At 35.9% G+C, this 13,741-nt stretch overlaps 1 long non-coding RNA gene across 2 annotated transcripts; it reads left to right on the top strand.

Moving 5' to 3' along the window:
• Positions 1 to 260: 260 nt before the first annotated feature.
• LOC146444603 (uncharacterized) lies at positions 261 to 12,770 on the top strand. 2 transcript variants are annotated; one of them, XR_014851537.1, is made up of 4 exons: positions 261 to 375; positions 10,854 to 10,924; positions 11,058 to 11,197; positions 12,527 to 12,770. It is a non-coding gene; the product is annotated as an uncharacterized LOC146444603 (long non-coding RNA). The 2 variants fall into 2 exon arrangements; XR_014851539.1 differs by lacking the exon at positions 12,527 to 12,770 and adding an exon at positions 11,291 to 11,308.
• The last annotated feature ends 971 nt before the right edge of the window (positions 12,771 to 13,741 follow it).

The following is a 13,741-nucleotide window of genomic DNA, read 5'->3' as shown; positions in this document are numbered from 1 at the left end:
TCCAGGTAGGAAGCTTTCTCTTCACTTCTTCAATCCAAGCCCCGGGCAGGCAGTAGACTTCACTAAGAAGATGATTCAGGCTGCCTATTGGGCCTTCTGTCCCCCTCAGAAGACAGTCTCCTGTAAGAGTGACAAAACTTTTTGCTTTATGAAAGGAGTTTTGATGCAGGGCATGAGCTGAATTAACCTTGGATACACTTCCAAGCTCGACGAACCATTGTACTCATCATTGTTTGGTTCCACTTGCAGAACCTCATATCTATTATGCCAGAGCACCTGGGAAGGAAGGGCAGTCACAAAGGAGATGTGTCTGCTGCACCAGGAAGGAGTCTGTATCCATTGCCTTGCATACCATGAGTCACCATATTCATCCAGGTAGAGAGAGGAATAGGGAGTACTTTGTGTCACACACCCTATCTGTTGGGCCTGTCACAGGGAAGGTAGGGTGTGCTTCTGGTATGGAAACGGTAGGGAATAGGGAATAACATCTTTCATTGTTCTGTGTAAGTTCACAGCTCTTGTTTTCCCTGTTAAATTGCCTTTAACTTGCTCCACACGTCCTTTCAGCTTCCGTTTACTCCTCATCCCACTGGAGAGAGACTGACTGAGTATCTTTCTGGGTATTTGGATGTCGGTTGTGCTCAACTCACCAAAATTAAAGTCACATTTTCTAAGAAACCTAATGAAGGAAATGTGACTGCATGAACATTTTTTCCCCTTGACAAACTATATGTGAAATTAAAGGTATAACTCATTGAAACAGAATACTAAGTATAGCTATTGTCAGGGGCCTTTGTCAGCAGAGTTTGACAGGTCTTGACAGGTAATAATAGAGCTTTGACAATACATAATAGCTGGGAATCTGGCCCTTCATATCCTCTCTTAAGAAAGCTGCATTGTCTCTAACTGAGAAACAGTGGAAGTAGTTTGACTTGCAAGAAGAACAGATTAATTGAAGGCTCAACCAATAACAGATGTAGCATGAAATCAGAATGTTTTACCAAATTACTGCTGCTCTGCTATCACTGACTGTATAAAGAAGCAGTCACTGACCTATTGCAAACCTTATATATTTTCAGGGGAAAATTGAAGCTATGCTCAGGGTTCTATATTTTTTGTGTAAATAATGCAACAAAAGTATTTCTGAAGCTGCATAATGTTTTTCTAAACTAAGATAAAAAAAAGCTTCAACTTATTTTGGAATCTGGCATAGTTTTTAAATGTGTTTGATCTGATTTAATTTCTTTCATAGAATGAGTAGGGACAAACATATCTATGATGTGGCTGTTCTCATTGAAATTGTAACTCACTATCAGATACCTTTTTGTTATTGCACTAATATTTGAATTATTATTTGGTTCAGTTATAGATCAGATTTCGGGAGGTGTTAGCTTTCTCTTTTTCTATTGTTCTATTGAAGATACCACAACATAAATATAAAAATAAATAAATCTGTAATGCCTTGCATAAGGCTTTTAACTGTGTGTATTTCAAACTGACCAAATAGTTATAGCTGAAGACAAACATAAACAATTTCCTCTTCAAATAGTAGGGTTTTTTTGCTTTATGTTTATCATAATTAATTTATGCAACTCCAAAGGTTCAAAGTCTGTGCAGAGTATCATTGTGAAACTTAACTAGAATAAGTAAAGGGTGCAATACATCCTGTAACAGCATAGCATCATAGAATCAAGGCTGGTAAAGACTGAGATTATAGAGTCCAACCTTTAAACACCACCATTTCAATTAAACCATAGCACTAAGTGCTGACTCCAGTAGTTTCTTGAACACTTTCAGGGATGGCGACTCTGTTACCTCCCTGGGCAGTCCCTTCCAATGCTTAACTACTGTTTCAGTGACAAAATTCTTCCTGATGTCCAACCTGAACCTTTAACAGATGTAGTAAAACTACTTCACAGTGGTAGTAAACTGACATTAGAGTATGTATAGGTAAAAGCCAAAAGAGATTAACAAATGGTTATGGATTTTTTAGTAGTTTATGTGGAAGAATAATGTTGAACAAGAAATACACACTTTTTCCTGGGGCGGTGACTCCACACATGCTAGAAGGCAGTGTCACAGTAAGAGTTACTGCTTTGTGGCATCAGAAGCATAGAGGACAGAGGCAAGGACACTTTTCTACCAAACACATATGGTGTAGAAAAATGTCAAAACACAATAGCTTGTGAGTTGTTTGATACCTCATGGTTACTTTTGGTATTTAATACACCCTCTGCATCATGTAATGAACAATTAACCAGTTACATGTTCTTTTCTTTAATGGGAAATGGAACCTTCTTGGTGGTTCTTTCTGTCTTTTTAAGGGAAGCTACTGTCTTTCAGAGTGTGACTGACAGGCCTAGTAATCAAAGTCCACTACTTTCTAGATATATATGGGAAATGCATTATAGACATTATCAGAATATGCATATTTGGTGAGACAGTGAAGTCATCCTTAACCTCATCCTGTTTTTGACCCAAGCTTTTCATGCCTATGTTAGCGTGGAAAACACATAATCACGGAATGATTATATGCAGGTGCCTTTATTCGAGCTCGGGAAGCCGGGGTGTAACATCTACCCAAATCTGGCTTCGCCATAGGTTTGAAACAAGTACAGTTTTATACATTTCCTTACAGAATAGTGATGTAATTATATGTTAATCATCAACTTATCATTGTTCCATTGTTTCCCCCCAAGCATGACTTTAAGCCCCCTTATCTCCCATAGTATTTCTGATTTATTTCACAGGTGCTAATCCGCATGATTTCACTAAAACAATCCCCATTCTCTAAGCAATCTTCATGATCATGTCGCTGAGCCCCGTACATGCAGTGCTTACCTATCCTGTTCCTAAAGCCTATTTTTAACTAACATTTTAACCCAATGTTAACACCTACAGCAATTTCCCTTCAGTAAGCTAATATCTTAAGTACTCCCTAAAAATCCCGAGCATATCAGCATGAAAAGATTAACTCTGTCTGAAATGATCAGCAAAATAAGACTGTAATAGTTTATGTTGAATTTTTCTGAGTGATGAAGTCTGTATGTTGTCTCATGCTGAAGCATAGACCTGTGCTAACCTAAGCAGTCAAGTGCCACAATTTTGGCACACCTTTTGCTCATTTTGACAGATTTTGTAGCTGGGTTATCAGGAGTGAGAAGTCAGGATTTAAAAGGTGTAGATCTTCTTAATACACCTGCTCAACTAAAATAAGATGGATAAATAAATCACGTGAACAAGAGTTTGGCTGATTCCTAAAATAAAGGAAAAGAGAAAAAAGAATCATATTCTAAATGACTCTTAACATTGTTCTTAAGCTTTTCTTAAAGCTATTTGGTGCAAGCCTATAAACTTAAATGAAAGCTGATTGCTATTTGCAAGAATGAACACAAGTTGCAGCGGTGTGACTTCTTCAACTGTTGTCCATTGACAATTTTGAGGATTTTTACTAAACATACATCAGTAATAAAAAAAATAAATAAATAAAGAAAGAAAGAAAAAAATAAAAGAAAAAGAAAAAAGCATTTCTAAATTATATGGATAAATTTATAATTTCTACAGTTGTTACTACAGTCTTATAGTATTGCCCTCTGGAGCTACCATTGGTTTTTCTTTTATTCTATTAACTGAAAGGGGATGTGAACCAAGATTTTGTAATTGTGTTTCTAGAGTTCTTCAGTCTAACAATGAATGATATTATCTATTATTCATTTCAACGTTTTGCTGTTATCTTCTCATATTTCTTAGCTCTGATTGAAGTGCAACTCTACACACTGAAACTGATGTCCAAGAATTTTGATAATTTTAAGGCATACATAACCTCTCAATTTTCAGTGTCCACACACATGTTGCTTTGCTTCAACTAATATCTGAAGACAGCTCATCATTTGACAGTGTAATAGGCTCTGTGCAATTCAAGGGAAGGAGACAGAAGTTTCTTTTACTGATCAAAACATAACTGTCTTATGCTTTTAATAATCTCTTTGGATCTGAGTTATTCAGCAAAAATTATTAATGCAAAACAACATCAGCAGAGTCAAACATTTAAAAAGAAGGGTTAACTTTGTAACTTGTGTGAATCAGTTATGATTCTAATTTATTCTGTAATAATGTGTAATGACATTTGCATTTTGCAATTCGTCTTCTTGGTACTGTACAGATTATAATGGTGCATCTCACAATAGTTTTAGAAGCAAAGCATTCAGCACCTGACCTATTTTTTTTTTATTTTACATAATAAATTTGAAAGGGTTGCAATAGCATAAGGCACGGGAGGAAAAAAATGCCATTTGTTTCTTGGATTTTTTTACATTTATCAGTAACTCTTTCTTAAGACTGTGTCAATCTATGATTCCACTGTAGTATATGTATATTGACTGTCTGAATTTAGCAGGAACATCTTTAGTTTAATATAGTGCCCCAAGGGGACAACACAATTTAAAAAAAATTAGGATATTGGTAAAGATAGGTCAGGCTTTGCCTCTGTTCTAATGAAGCTAACACTTTGTGCTTTCATCTGTTAGACGATGTGTGAATTCTTCAATGGCATGAATTGTTCAAACTGTCAGGAGGGAGGGAGGGAGGGAGGGAGGGAGGGAGGGAGGGAGGGAGGGAGGAAGGAAGGAAGGAAGGAAGGAAGGAAGGAAGGAAGGAAGGAAGGAAGGAAGGAAGGAAGGAAGGAAGGAAGGAAGGAAGGAAGGAAGGAAGGAAGGAAGGAAGGAAGGTTTAGAATCCATTCTTTTCACCTTTAAAATTTAAATCTTGTTTTACAGTCAATTTTGATGTGAAATTATTCTAGTTCAGCTCATTATGCTACCAGCTGAAGGACCTTATTTTGTCAGTGAAGCATAGAAAATTGAGGTTGATGCAGTGAAGAATTGACCTTAATATCCAGAAAATTTTCCACTTCTGCATTGTTCTGTACTGCCTGGTGCAGAATACATGTTGACTATGCAAGTAGTTGTCTAGCCTGTCATCCTAGTAGTACATGAGAAGTTGATAAAGTGCCCTTCTTCTAGCAGGATGGATAATATTTTAATTCAGATACTGGCGGTGTGCAAACATGGCAGAAACAACCATAGATCTAGATAAAACTGGGATTCACATACAAAACAGGAAGAAAAAGAAATGGAAGAAGCAAAATTTCTCACCACTGAATCTGCCTGTTAAAATATCATTTACTTACATTTGTAGCTGGATTTGGGGTCATAGGATGGCTATCTCAGACATCCTGTGAAGATGCCATGCATGTAGGTCTAGGAAGTAGCCAAAGGTAAACTTCCCCAGCTCTGCCTCACTTGCTCCACACAGCAAGAGCTATCAATTATTGCAGATGCATTACAAATGCAGGTAATAACTGACCTATTCTGGAAAATATATGCAAACACAGTTGTGTACTTGTAATAATTTTGTTTAGCTACTATCATAAACATGATTCCGTAGTGTGAAAACATGAAAAATTAAAAGGTTACCTGTCCATCTTCCTGATCTTATTACTCAAAAATATCTACTTAATACAAGGCAGTTGGCTTGGATATCAAATATGCTTTGTCATGGAGCTTCATCAGGGGTTTTGGCTGTGATAGTTACTCTTCTTCATAGTAGCATGTATGGCACTGTGCTTTGGATATAAACAGTAGTGTAAACAGTGTCGATGATATACTAATGTTTTAGTTATTGCTGAACAGCGCTTGCACAGCATTGTGGTGGTCCTTCTCCCCCTGTTTCCTCTTCAGGACAGCCTATAATCTCAAGATCAGGAACACTGTCCACAGCAGGAATTTCTGGAACTTTATTTTGCATCCTGTGTCTCCAAATAAATAATCCTAAATTTATTCTAACCTGATTTTTCATTATATGCTTAATTTATGTAGTAAGTAATTGAGTGGATCTTTTAGCTGAACACAAGGTGTAGCTCATGCTTTCACAAATTTATATGAAACCTGCTTTTGCTAGCACCTTTAATGAGGATGTTTCAAGAGACCTAAAGCACTCATTTGTGATAAACATCAAGGCCTTCTCTGTTTCTCATGTTGCACCCATGATGAGGCAGCAAGAAGCTGGGACTGACCAGAACGTAAGGAGGGTACATACATGGGATAGCTGGCCCCAGTGGACCCAGTTCAGTTGAAACAAAATCTATACCACATCTTAGTTCCCACTTGCATTTAATCACACACAAACACACACACACACACACACACACACGCACACACTCACACGCATACAGAATATTCTGAGTTGGAAAGTACCCAAAGGGATCATCATCATGAAGTCATATTCAGCAGTAAAAGCAAAGGGGGAAGAAGGAGAAAGTAGAGGACGTTTGGAATTTATTACATCTGCCTTCTGAAGTACCTGTTACATCTGATATAGCTCTGCTTTGCCTGGAGATGGTTAAACACATGACAGCTGATGGGAAGCAGTGAATGAATTCTTCACTGGCATATGCACCTTTAGCTTTACCTCAAAATTGCTTTACCTGAACACGTAAGCTGTTTCACATTCACCCTTGTTATTCTTTTCTCTGTCCTAGATTTGGGAATGATCAAGAAACTATGTGTTGATAAGCCACCTACCAGGGTTAAATCACAATATTCTCAAAAAAGAGGTAATGAAGTCCTTAATGTTTCAAGTTCTTAAATGTGTGAGGAGAAAATAGTATTTGGAATTAATTGCTTTACTATCACAATATATAAGACAAACTCATCTATAGCACAACGGCAAGGATGTAGATTTCATATGCTACAGTTTGGAAGAAATTAAACATATAACTGTTACTGGGGAAAGCATGTCTTCAATACTAGGAATTAGTTAAAATAATCACTATGAACAGCACAGAGGCATTTAAATGGTAATGAAATGGTCATAAATTAGAATTATTGCTGAGTGTTAAAACCAGAGTCATAATAATGATGATTTGAACACTTAATTGTGAATTTTTTACGTAGAAAAGTAGCAAATTTCCAACTACTTAGTCATTAAAAAGTATCAAAAAAGTTATAATCATGTTATTGTATTAATGCTTTAGACAGGCCGCTGATGGTATACGTGGGGAATCCATTTAGGATTTCAAAACCATTGTCACAGAACGCTTGTATTTATCAATTCCAGTTAAAAGCACCTATTCATATTATCATAATATAGTGAAATAGCACTTCTGGTACTCCTGGTTGAAATGGCAAGTCCATATTTTATTAAGTATGTGTTATCAAAATCCATTAATTCACAATGCTACCCTACATTAGCTCTGAAAGACTAGAAGAGCTTATGGGCACTTTTTTTCTGCTGATCTTTCATAAAAATTTTATTGGCTGAACCATTAAACCAAGTTGCAATATTTCATGGCATACCAAAACTACTCCTACTTTTTTTTTTTCATTATAATTGGAATTACACTGTGGAGGTAGACTTCTGATATTCAAAGCAGGGATTGTGGTCTCACAAGGCCTTCACATAATCCCACTACTTCCAAGAGATCCATCACCTCACAACAGTTACACCCATAGTAGATATTAGGAACAGCCGAACTGATTTCAGTATTTGGTAAACAGACCTCCCTTGGAGATTGGAATGACACTTCCAGTGTTTTAGTAATTTCGTAAACTGCAGAGTGGAAGAGTGCATGCACTCATCCACGATATCAGGCTGCAGGCATTAATATTTTTAAAAACTTTGAAGCTACAAAGTTTTAAGGATGGATGAGGAATATTCTTCTGACATGAAACTTTTTTAACACTTGTAATTTATTAGTTAATTTAAATATATACACTGTGACTGTCTTTTACTGTGCCTTTACATTTGAGTTTATGAGATAATCTAGTTTCACTGAACCTAGTTATTTTTAAATTACATATATTTCCTTTGAGTTAAGAAAGAGCTTCTGCACCTTATTTATTGTAATTTTATATAAAATAAATAGTGTAATAACAACTTCTAAATTAAATACTGTTGTAACATTTCCTTTACAGAGTCTATAATACAAAATTCACCACAACATCCTTTTTCAAGCATAAAATTCATTTAAATCATGTCAATAACGTAACCTTTGATGTCATGCAAACTATAAAATTTATATTTAACATTTTGTTTAATGTTTGGAGGTATGCAGTATAATGAAAAGTCACCTTCGGGAAGGAAGTAAATCCATGGTTTGTGAGCACACTGAACTCTAAGCCGGGTTAAAGTCTGTGCTAACAAATTAGAGAAAAGTAACTACAGGAAAGTTTGATTGGATCTCATTTAATACTGTGTACAGTCTGGTGTTACATTTTAGAAAAATGACTGCTCTTTCAGACTACCTGTTACTCATGTTTGAAACATAATCTCTTTCTTTTTAATTGAGCTTTTTTTTCAAAAGAATGTTTATACCAGTAGTTTATTAAAATTTTGCCTAAGAAAGACATTTCAAGAGTTTTAAAAGTTTTGTCTGCAGGGAAGTTTATAATAGCTCATTTTATATTTGGAATGTGGATTTAAATAGTGTATTTTTGGAAGATATTGAGAAAAAACTGATGGCAGAGTTTAAACAGAAGGTGGAACAGTTCATATATCAACAAGATTTCCTCTATTAAATAATTTAATAAGTCTCTTTAATTCTGTTAGGTGATGATTACTCTGTCAGAAATTCATATTAATACATACTGGCATAAACCTGAAGGCAGATAGCAAACACTCGCTTGACAACAGCTGTACAGATAGTCAGCATTTAGCATGTGTGATATCCCTGAAAGGCTGCTGGCTTTGATCTTATTTCATTTAGTTAGTCTACTTCTACTTCAACTATTGCAAACTTTAAGATATAGCTAAGCCTAGAGAGTCTTCCATGGAAGAAACTGATGATTACCACTTAAATTATCATTTTTGTCTACCCAATTTTCTTTTCATTTTAAGAATGTTTAGAATTTTATTTTACTAGAAGTATTGCTCTTTTTCATTTTGTAAGGATACATGACTGCTCAGAAAAAAGAAGTTCTGCAGAATTTTATTTCTCTAACATTTTTCTTTTTAAGTCCTGAGTCCTGAGAAAGATGGTGAATGGGCATTCATGAGAAACTCTAAACCTAGCCACTTCCAAATCTGATTCAGCTACAGACACTTATTTTCAATGTCTTTATTTCATTTATTTACTCCTTTCCTTTACTGCAATCTCCTTTTCTCCTCTCTTTCTATACTTGCCTGTCTTAAGCTATATGTAGTTCTTTCTTTAGAATCAGTGATAATTGAGGTGAAGGTGGTGTTGAAAACAGCCTCACTGACTGTATAATTAACATAATTATATTTTATATTATGCATATTATATCACATATACTGCATAATTAATAATTCATTTCTATAGTGTTTCCCATGCAATTAAGCTATAATTTATTGCAGGATTAATAGTTTAAAATTCTATGGTGCATGCACAAGGACTGATGAAGACTGGAACAGCAGAAAGTCAGACATACTAGAATAACCCGAACAGTCGAATGAGTGCCACAGCTGTTAAGCTAAGAATACTCATTAACTGTACTTCTGCCTGCCTCAATATTTATCTATTGACATATATAAAATTATCTGAAGGACAGGATTTTCCTCAATTGAAGCCCGTTTCTTACCTCTCCCAGCTACTGGATCTGAAGCCCTCTCATCCTATCAGAGATCTGAACTCTAGGGTATAATTATCTTTTATAGTGACAGTGTAGCTTTTCCATGTTTTCTACACAGCAAGAACCAATACAAGACTTCTTTGCAAACCTTACATATATCATCAAGAATCAAAGCTCCAAATAATCAAAGGCAATTTCAAATTTTGAAATATTCAAAGTATTTATTGAAATCCCATTTTCTTTTGCACTTTCCAACCCACACAACTCTCTACCCTTTGAGCGAGTATATCCAAGTACTCATGGCTGGTGCACATTAGGTCACAGGGTCAGCTGGTAAAAACTGAAGTACAAAGAAAACTCATTGCTGACACATATTGCATTGCTTCCCATGGTCATGATCCGTTGAGAAATATCAGTAATGCACATTAACACAAAATTACTGAAAATTAACTCCTACCTATTATTATCCCCCAGAAAGCAAGAGGTTTATCTTCACTTCTCTGTTATTTTCAGAAATATTGGTAGTGGTTGAATAACTTTTGAGATGAAGGAATGCAAATAATCCAGGCCAAGTGGAGGTACTGTGCTTCCTTTAAAAGTACTGTACTCTCTCAAAAGCTTCTTATCAAACTGTATATTCACAATATATTTACTGCTTTGGAATTATGTGTACCTTTCTAATTTATCTTGTTAAATCCTGATTTAATAAAAGCACTTCGTTAGATCAGCCATTTCAGAAGCACATTGATTTTATATCCTTCCTCATTTCTTATACTTCTGTTACATCTTTAGCATTTCCTCCTGTTACAAACGAAAATTTCTTTGACCTCTGCTTACTTTGTAACTTCCCACCCTGGGCTTTTCTGAGAAAATTTTACTGAGTGTGTAAAGTTATACACAAAATAAAAATAAAAAGCAAATTACTTATTTGCTATGTATGAATTTGGGTCTAATGAACTAGAATATTTAGCACTATTATTCTCACCAATCCAATGAGATCTTTCTTAGCTAGGCAGCTGCCTTGTAGGAAAAGAAGATCCCTGAAACACTTTGATTCTGGATGCTGCTCAGTAATCACCCTGTGAATCTTTTAGTTTTTCCCTTTCAATGTCACTGGTTCTTGTCTGGAGTCCTTGATCTAACAGTTATACTAATCTCAACAATCTTACCTTTCCCTGAAATTTTACTTTTCCTATCTTGCATGTTTTTGTATTCCATATGCTTTGTCACAGTTCTTTTTCACAACTCAATGATTTTTTCCAGAAATTTGAGTAAAGATTATGAAGCAGCATTGCTAACTGTTGGAGTACAGTCAACTGAAGCACTGAGAGGTGGTATATAATTTTTCTGTCTACTGTCAAATTAATTTGGGAAGATGGGATTTTGGGGAAGGATAAGTAGTTTTATGAAATGAAAACCCAATATTGCACCTTTTTTTCCCTACTATAATTCTAATGTGCTTTGAAGGAACAAAACTGTTGAAACTGAAGGACAGGTAAAGCTTTCAGGACTTTTCTGTGTCACCAATAAAGACTTCAGAAGTAGAGGAAAGGTGATATGAAGATTGAAGAGGAAAATGTCTTAAACTCTGAAAGCATTTTCAAGAGGTCTGTAAGAATAAACTTCACTTCTATAAATTTCTTTAAGTAACACTTCCAAATGGAAGATAAATTTTATAATATTCATGTTTTTATTTTCAGTGAAAATTAATTCCTGGACTTAATTATAATTCTTAATGTTTATTTTATGTATAGTCTCAAAATGCATTGAACAACAAATGTTCTTGATTTGAACTACATCTCTGCTGTATTTGAGCTGAACGAAGAAATGATTCAATTAGACACCCCCTACTTCAACCCTGAGGAGACAAGTCTACCAGAGGAGATAGAGTACAACTATTCTGCATCACTGAGCTGGCTAATTCAACTTTCTGTGCATGATTCAGACATCAAAGCAGCTCCACCTTTTCTGAAAGTCTCTCCCAATATTCTGAGGAAGAGTTTGGCTGACTTTTTCAGAAAGTCAGCTAGGATTTGGAGTATATGAAAGAAGCCCTCATGATTATTCTGGAATAGTTTTTACTTTTCATGCTATGAAACATTGTACATTTACCTGGAGTATTCAAACTAAACCTATCACTGTTGCAATTAATCAACATACTCTTCTATTAAATTACACGCCAACTTCCTTTGAAGCTGGCAAAGTTAAAGAACAAGTGTTGGCAGTAACATCTTCTTATGAACATTTTTGAATCTTCCACCCTGCAAAAACCACAGATTTCAGATTATAGCTATTTCCTGAGTGCTTTAAAAGCAATGTTTTCCTTTCAGGTGAATTCTTAGTGTCATTGAAGATTTAATTAGTATTACTAAAGTGTAATTTACTTCTAAGCAACACTCTTCATCATATCAAAGACCCTTTTCATGCTATAAAGTATAAATAAATGTTGCTTTAGCAAAGAGAGGCACGTAGCCTTTCTCTCCTCCCCAGAGGAACAATACTAGAATGGCAAGGACATTATCTTGCAAGTGAAGCCCAGTAGATGAATTATGATAACTTATTCAGTCTGACAATATTTAAAACATTTATTTAGAAGAAAAAAAAGAGTGATAGATAGCCCTTCATTGGAGACATTTGCCTCCTTTTTTGAAGAGTTGTGAATAATCAGCATTTTCTTTTTGTGGCCATGATAATCTGATAAGATCTTGTAGCAAAGCACTGTTATGAGCAATGCCTTTCCCCATTCTATCTGTTAGGGAAATGTCACGGTGCTTATCCTAAAGGAAGATGTAGAGAAAATGTTCCTCCAAATCCTAGCAGATTTAATCTTTCTTGCTATGCCTGAAAAAGAATGTTTTTGACTGCTGTGCTCTGTCTGTGAATGGACCCACCAGGAGTACATCATCACTGTGCCCAATTCATTCATCCTCTTCCAGTTCACTTCACTGGATCCCAAAGAGGAACACGGGCATGCCAGAGGCAGTAAACTCTGCAGAACAGCCTCACTGTTTACAGAATTTCATGAGAGAAACAGCATTCTGTGGACATGAGCAAAAAAGTGAGGTTTTTCACATCATTTTATTTTGGTGTAGAAAGAAAGTATACATACAATACATAAAATTATTTTCTCTATACAGATATTGAACTCAAAGGGATTAAATAATTAGATAGCATTCAACTCATGACCTGCTTTTTTAGATTTAATTAAGAAATCTGGATGATGCACACAATAAAAAAAAAACCTGGAATCAGACATATGGTTTATCATATTCCCCATTTTTCACTGCAGTCAAAAATGAGGTAGTTAGGGGGAGGACATTGTTTAAAAAAAATGTTTTTGACAGCATCAACAGTACAAGTGTGAAAGATTGCTGAATTCAATAGCCTGATGAGCATGAGTCTGCTGTTGCTCTTAGGTCCAGCCAGTGGCAAGGGTGACCACAAAGTCCTGATGGGCAAGCATGCATGAATACACATGAACACAATATACATACACATGGCTTACCACATGGATCAGAAGAGACAAAAAACATAGCACTCAAACAAGCATGGATGGGCTGATAGCTGTCTCCTCTCTCCTGAACAAGGTTGAAATCTGCTGACAGGATACCTATACTTAAACAGATATTTATATACATTATAAATTGTAGAAATTCAGTCAACCCAGTAGTTACTTCCAGATCCCCAGATTTCTCAAGCTGTTGGCATTGAAATGTACAATGTCCCATGACTCATAGCTCCACTCCATTATCAAGTTCCTAGACTTAAAGTCTCCCCACTATTTGCTTCCTAGATTTTCTTGTCATCTACTTCCTAATTACTCTGGCTTGAATTACACACATTCACAAGCACAAGTGTTATATAAAAATGTTATGCAGAGGCCAATTGCTTTTATAGAATCATAGAACATCCTGATTTGGAAGGGACCCACAAGGATCACTGAAGTCCAGCTCCTGGCTCTGCAGAGAACAGCCCCAAGAGCTACACTATGTGCCCATTAGCATTGTCCAAATGCTTCTTAGACTCTGGCAGGTTAGTGCTGCGACCACTTCCCTGGGGAGCCTGTTCCAGTGCCCAACCACCCTCTGAGTGAAGAGTCTCTTTCTAATATCCAACCTAAACCTCCTCTACCTGGCAGGAGTTCCTTTACC

Source organism: Lichenostomus cassidix, chromosome 1 (assembly GCF_008360975.1).
Source record: "Lichenostomus cassidix isolate B80296 chromosome 1, HeHo_3.0, whole genome shotgun sequence".
NCBI classification, from domain to species: domain Eukaryota; kingdom Metazoa; phylum Chordata; class Aves; order Passeriformes; family Meliphagidae; genus Lichenostomus; species Lichenostomus cassidix.
Note: the sequence above shows the minus strand (reverse complement) of the source record. Positions and strands in the feature narration are given on the sequence as shown.